Here is a 7,454-nt window from a genome sequence, read left to right on the forward strand (position 1 = left end):
TCCCGGGGTAGGCACGGTGGGGCCCTTGCTGTTCTTCCAACTTTCTTTGAGGAGTTCGTCCGCCAACGTCCTCAACTCTTTGGCCAGTGCTTGTTTCTTGGAGTTCTTCGTCTCCATGGGTTGGCCCGCCAACATGGTCAACTCGTTGGTCGGTGCTCGCTTCCTGGAGATCGCTGTCTCCAGTGGGTTGTCCGCCGACAACTCTTTGCCTAGTGCTCTAGGATCCATCAATGAACTGACAAACAAAAAGCAATCGAAAGGAAACCACAATCGCAATGAAAATGGGAAAAGAATAGGATGTGAGAATCGGTCGGTGCTTCGCAAAAAGAAGATTCTTGGAATGAAAATATAGCAGCATAACTGATTCGCCCACCTTTCCTTCGTCGGTACAGAAGAAAAATGGCAGAAGTGAGTAGCTTGGAGTGAGGTTTTCTTCAAGAAAGGGAAGAAAGGGCTTGAACGAGCGTTCCAGTGAAATGATGGTTGCTTCGTCCAGTCCAACTTGGAGGCCACCTTACTACTGCTGGTAAAGGTGTGGGTTTTGTGATATGACGGGTCATGACGGCCACACCGGGGTGACAGGTGAGTCTCGACTGTAGCACCTCGGTGTGATTTGGTGGATGGCACGCGGGCCTGGATGCTTTGAAATGTCCCGCATGTAGATAGAGCGTCTAGTCATATAGGAGTACGCAATATTGTGCACCGCGACCAAGGCGGAGAGGAAAACGAGAGAACTACGTAATTAATGCATGATTTTAATTAGGTTAGTTTTGTAAAGTACGAGATACATTCCTCCAATCGCAAAATGCCTTGGTTCATGAGATTTGAGATTTGAGCCCTATAAACCGGAAGGGAGGGAGTACTGCACACGGTGTAGTCTAGTCACTTGTTGAAATCTCTAGAAAGGCAAATACTCCTTTCCGGTTTACAGGGCTATACTACTCCCTCCGTCTAGGTGTGTAAGTCATCTTACGAAAACCAAATAGTCCCAAAACACTTAGGCGCGGTGCATTAACTTCTACCTTGTTTCTTGTTTCTTGACATATCAACCAATAAGAGATGAGAGGTGTGCATGCTTTTAATGACTTGCAATGGCTAGTTCATTGCATGCAATGCTATTAATTAGCAAATAAACATTGGTGACCCCAGGAGGAAACGGTGCTAACCGCGTGGACCTATGCAGAATGAGTATCAACCAATGGAAAATTGTTGGAGTAAATGGCCACGAGTAGCCTGACCGACTGCCCCTGGCTCTTCTAAAAAATTATCAGGCCTTTGGGCCTTCAAGCACTCCAAGCATTGGGCCACCTCCCCTGGCCGGCTACCTCTGAAGCCGGCTCGTGGAAGGCGGCCCGGCCTCAGCAACCTCCCCCCCCCAGGACGACCACCGGGTGGCCGACTCCAGGAAGCCGGCCTCGAAGAGCGCCGACTCCAAGAAGCCGGCCAAGACCGCAACCACCAAAGCTACGCCTCATAACGGCGACAAGATGGGGTGTGGCCGCAGTGTGGCCCACTACCCCCGAAACCCGAGGCAGGCATGGCCACAGGACGCCGTACGGGACGGCCATCTCTCGTCCGGCTCGGCACTGTAGCCATGCTAGCCTCGACGTCACCCACGGCCGACGCCAGTACGGCCCACGGGCGGCGGGTCCCTTCAGCCAGAGAGAGACGCGGAGGCGGCCCGGCCTCCCCCAGTCGGCCAAGGGCGTAGCCGGCTCCCAGGAGTCGGCTACCCCCTCCCTCGAAGCAAGTGCCACATTAAGGAGACAAGACGAGGTAAGGCAGCAGTGAGAGCCCTCGAGGCGGCCCACTGTAGCCACGCTTACCTCAACGAAGCCCTCGTCATCAGGGGCGAGGCAACAGTAAGCAGCCGCCGACAAGACCCTAGGCAGTGGGGCCGGCCTGTCGACCAAGAGGCCGGCAGCCGGTGGGACCCACCAGTCAGCGGGCCCCAACAGCCGGCGGAGAAGCCGGCGAGCATAGACACTGACGGCTGGGACCAGTGCCCAGCCGGATTACAATTGTACCCCCGTGGGGTAGGCCTATATAAACCCCCCGGGGCACCCATGCAAAGGGTTGGCTTCTGAGCATAGCACACACACCATAGAGAGAGAGAGAGAAGCAAGAGCTAGCCTTGTTCTTCTTCTCCCTTGAACCCAACAGCTCTAGGAGCGATTGTAGCTACTTTTCCTGATCTAGTGATCATGCGGAGACCCCGCAGAGTAGGACTAGGGGTGTTATCTCCTCGGAGAGCCCCGAACCTGGGTAAGATCCGCCGGCGTGCATGTCTTCGCCTCATCCCGTTTCTAGGGACCGGCGACGTCTTATTGGCACCCACAATGATAAGCCACCCGTTGGCATATGTCGCACCTACCACCTGACATTTGGCGCCCACCGTCGGGCCAGGTGCACCGTCGTCCGGAGACCTGTTCTGGATGGGAACCCTCTTCCTCCCCCACGAGCACAGCCAGCTTGCTGCGCCCGATGGCGTTTTCCTCGACGCGCTGCAAGGCGTCGACGACGCCTGCGCAGCGAGCTGCCTCGCCGATCTGCTCGGTGAGACTCGCATCTCCGACGAGCCTGTGTCCGACGCAGGCACGAACTACCCCGAGAGCCGCCTCGTCAGCCTCCTCGACCAGCTTTACGTCTTCAGCGAGCCTGCTGCAGATGTGGAGTCGGCCGGCTCCACCGACCCGATGCTCGTCGACTCCGACACGGCATCGCTCGACGCCTACCCCTCCGACGTGGTGGTCTTCGACGATCCTCTCCCTCGAGCTGACAGCGGCAGCAGCGCTGTCACCGAGGTGTTGGTCATCAGCCACGTCGCCAACTCGGGCGAGAACGCCCACGACGCCCTGCAAGCGGCGATGCACGACCTCTCCGTCCCCATCCCGGCCAATGCCGATGCCGAGACCCTGGAGGCACGCCGCCTTGCCCTCATCGCGGAAGGCCAGAAGATAGCCTCCATGAGATGCCTCACCGAGGCCCACTAGCGCGAAGTCGACCGCGCCGCCTTTGGCACGCCGCAGCCTAGCGGCCCGAGCCGAGCCGGCTTCGTCCAGAAGCGCGGCGCGGCTGTCGCCAGCATGCTGGGGGCAGATCGCCCCGTCTACGCCACCCCGCTCGAGAATCTGCGAGCCGCTCAGGCGGCCGCAGAAGAGCTCAATGGGCTGGGAGCCGATGAGCTCCCCTACATGACAAGACGGATCCAGCAGCTGATCGACGCGGCTGCAGAACGGCACGAAGCCGGCGCCCGTGCTGATAGTCATCCCCCGCGCCGGGAGCACGCCGCGACATCCCGCTCGCCGACTGCGAGCGGCGCCCACCAGAAGAAAGACAAGGAGCCGGCTGCTAGCCGCAGCCGGACTCGCATCACCATCGAGCGCGACGCGGAAGGCCGCCCGCGAGCGGTGGAGCACCAAGGAAATCTGCCTCCTCCCCCGCCTCGAAGAGAAAGACGTCTCACCCCGCCGCCTATCACGCACCCGACTCTTGGTGACCAACTCGGCCGCCGAGAAGGAGTCGGCGAGAACGACGCCCGCCACCGGATCGACCGCCTTGCTCGATCCTTGGCGTTAGAAGAAGAAGACGATGTCGGCCCGCCATGTTTTGGCCCCCGCATCCGTGACGGGCCCTTCCCCAAAGGGTTCTCGCTCCCCAGAGACACGCCCAAGTACAACGGCTCAGTGAAGCCGGAAGATTGGCTCATCGACTACTCCACGGCCGTCAGCATAGCCAACGGCAATCGGCGCGTCGCCGTGAAGTAGGTCCCCCTCATGCTGCAAGGCACGGCGCGCACATGGCTCAACAGCCTCAAGCCCTACAGCATCAACAGTTGGCTGGACTTCACGGAAGTCTTCGTCCGCAACTTCACCAGCACCTACAAGCGGCCCCCAAGCCTCGCCAGCTCTCCCTCTGCGTCCAAGGACCCAACGAGTCGACCCGCGACTACCTCACACGGTGGGCTGAGCTCCGCAACTCCTGCGAGGGGGTGCACGAGGTTCAGGCCATCGAGTACTTCACCGCCGGGTGCCGAGAGGGCACCCTCCTCAAGCACCGACTCCTCTGCGACGAGCCGGCTACCCTCGACGAGTTGCTGGTCATCGCGGACAAGTACGCCACGGCCGACTCCTCGATGAAGACCGAGCTTCGAGTAGACGCCTCGGGAAAGGTGATTGCTTTGGCTCCCAAGACACCGGCTGGCGACCCTAATCGGCGCCCCTACCAGAACGATCACAAGCGCAAGGCCCCCATGCCGACTTCCACCAGTCGGCAGGTGGCCACAGTTGAAGATGAGCAGCCCGAAGAGCGGCCTGCTCCCAAGAAGAAGGGCGGCAGGCCGGCTTGGCAGCCGGCTTTCTCTTACGAGCAGGCTCTTGACGCCCCCTGCAAGTTCCACAGCGGCGCGAAGCCGTCTAACCACATGACCCGAAAATTCCACCGGCTCACGCGAATCACCAAGGGCAAGGGATTGCTGCCGCCTCCGCCTCCCGGTCCGCCGCCTCCAGCCCCCCAGCAGCCGGCGGCTCGGCCGGCGGTCGGCGCCATCCAAGATGAATTCACTGAAGAGCACGCCGCCTACATCGTCTTCACCAGTCAAGCCGACGACAAGCGCAGTCGGCGCCGACAGCATCAAGAAGTTAATGCAGTCGCCTCTAGCGCCCCCGAGTTCATGCACTGGTCAGAGAAGCCAATCAGCTGGAGCCAGGCCGACCACCCAGAGGTGATGCCCTCCCTTGGCTCCTATGCACTGGTCTTGGATGTCACCCTCGCGACGGAAAGGCGAGCTGCCCGATTCTCCCGCGTCCTGATAGATGGCGGAAGCAGTATCAACATACTGTACCGCGATACCATGGAGAAGCTGAACATCAAAGCAAAGAAGCTTATGCCGAGCCGCACCGTCTTCCATGGTATCGTCCCCGGCTTGTCTTGCTCCCCAATCGGCAAGATTAAAATGGATGTTCTCTTCGGAGACAAAGATCATTTTCGCCGAGAAGCAATCTGGTTCGAGGTAGTGGATTTGGAGAGCCCCTATCATGCTCTGCTTGGCTGACCTGCTCTGGCCAAGTTCATGGTTGTGCCCCACTACGCCTACCTGAAGATGAAGATGCCGAGCTCGAAGGGGATCATCATGGTAGCCGACGATTACAAGAAGTCCATCGAGTGTGCCATGGCCAGCAGCCGGCTGGCCGAGTCCCTCGTGGTGGCAGAAGAGAAGAAGATGCTGGAGCGGGTTGTGGCCATGGCCGGCAAGCAGCCGGCCCTGTCCCCCAACCCCAAAGATTGTGATGCGCAGGGCTCCTTCCAGCCTGCCAAATAGACGAAGAAGATACCTCTGGACCCAGAGAACCCGGAGAGGTTCGCTGTCATCGGGGCGAACCTGGACAGTAAATAGGAAGGCGAGCTCGTCGACTTCCTCCGTGAGAATCGAGACATTTTTGCATGGTCCCCAAAGGACATGCCGGGTGTCCCGAAGGATTTCGCCGAGCACAAATTACATGTCCGCGCCGACGCGAAGCCGGTCAAGCAACCCCTCCGCCGACTGTCAGAAGAGAAGCGAAGAATCGTGGGAGAAGAGATAGCCCGGCTCCTTGCCGCTGGCTTTATCATGGAAGTGTTCTTTCCAGAGTGGCTTGCCAACCCAGTTCTGGTTCTGAAGAAGAATAACAAGTGGCGTATGTGTATAGACTACACCAGCCTGAACAAGGCCTGCCCAAAGGATCCGTTTGCTCTGCCACGGATTGACCAAGTGATAGACTCCACAGCCGGATGCGAGCTGTTGAGTTTTTTGGACGCCTATTCAGGGTACCATCAGATCAAGTTGGACCCAGCAGACCGCCTGAAGACTGCCTTCATCACACCATTTGGAGCTTTCTGCTACCTGACTATGACGTTCGGCTTGAGGAACGCCGGCGCCACTTTTCAGCGTTGCATGCAGAAATGCCTCTTGAAACAACTCAGCAGAAATGCCCACGTCTATGTAGACGACATTGTGGTGAAGACAGAGAAGCGCGGTACCTTGCTGGAAGACCTAAAAGAAACATTCGCCAACTTGCGCCGATTCCAAATCAAGCTCAACCCCGAGAAGTGCGTGTTCGGAGTACCAGCCGGCCAGCTGCTAGGCTTCCTGGTCTCCGAACGCGGCATCGAGTGCAACCCCGTCAAGATCAAGGCCATCAAGAGGATGGAGATTCCCACCAAACTGCGAGATGTGCAGAAGTTCACCGGCTGCCTGGCCTCCCTGAATCGTTTTATCAGCCGACTAGGAGAGAAGGCTCTCCCCCTGTACCGGCTCATGAAGAAGTCCACTCATTTCGAGTGGAACGACCAAGCCGACCAAGCCTTCCATGAGTTGAAGAAAATGCTGACCACTCCGCCTGTCCTGGCAGCGCCGACTGAAAAGGAGCCCATGCTCCTCTACATCGCTGCGACTAACCGAGTCGTCAGTACTGTTGTTGTGGTCCAGCGCCCGGAAGAAGGCCGAGCCCAGCTAGTCCAGAGGCCGGTGTACTACCTAAGCGAAGTGCTATCCAGCTCAAAGCAGAACTACCCGCACTACCAGAAGATGTGCTATGGGGTATACTTTGCCGCCAAGAAACTGAAGCCCTACTTCCAAGAGCACCCCATCACGGTCGTGTGCACCACCCCGCTCACCGAGATCATAGGCAGCCGGGATGCATCCGGCCGGGTGGCTAAATGGGCCATTGCGCTGGCGCCCTACACGATCTTCTACCAACCCCGCACCGCCATCAAGTCCCAAGCACTGGCCGACTTCCTCGTCGATTGGGCCGAGACCCAGTACCTACCGCCGGCTCCCGACTCTACCCATTGGCGGATGCACTTTGACGGGTCCAAGATGCGCACCGGCTTGGGAGCCGGCATCGTCCTCACCTCTCCCAAAGGCGACAAGCTCAAGTACACGCTGCAGATCCACTTCGCCGCCTCCAACAACGTGGCTGAGTATGAGGCGCTCATACATGGGCTCCGGCTAGCCAAAGAACTCGGCATACGCCAGATCCTGTGTTACGGCGACTCAGACTTAGTGGTCCAGCAGTCATCTGGTGACTGGGACGCCAAAGACGCGAACATGGCAAGCTATAGATTCCTTGTCCAGCAGATCAGCGGATACTTCGAAGGGTGCGAGTTCCTTCACGTGCCAAGGTCCGACAACGACCAAGCAGATGCCCTAGCATGGATCGGCTCCACCCGACAAGCCATACCGACTGGCGTCTCCCTCTAGCGCCTCCTCAAGCCGTCCATCAAACCGTCTTCAGAGTCGGACTCTATCTTCGTACCGCCTGCGCCAGATGCAGCCGGGTCCGACTGGAGGAACCCCGCAGGCGGCACGGGGACTTCGACAACTGGCCCGGGGACTGCCGTAGTCGCACCCGGCCCGGGGATTTCAGAACCCGGCCCGGGGACTGCAGCAGTTGGCCCGGGGACTGCAACAACAC

Source organism: Triticum aestivum, chromosome 5D, assembly GCF_018294505.1.
Source record: "Triticum aestivum cultivar Chinese Spring chromosome 5D, IWGSC CS RefSeq v2.1, whole genome shotgun sequence".
Lineage (NCBI taxonomy): Eukaryota > Viridiplantae > Streptophyta > Magnoliopsida > Poales > Poaceae > Triticum > Triticum aestivum.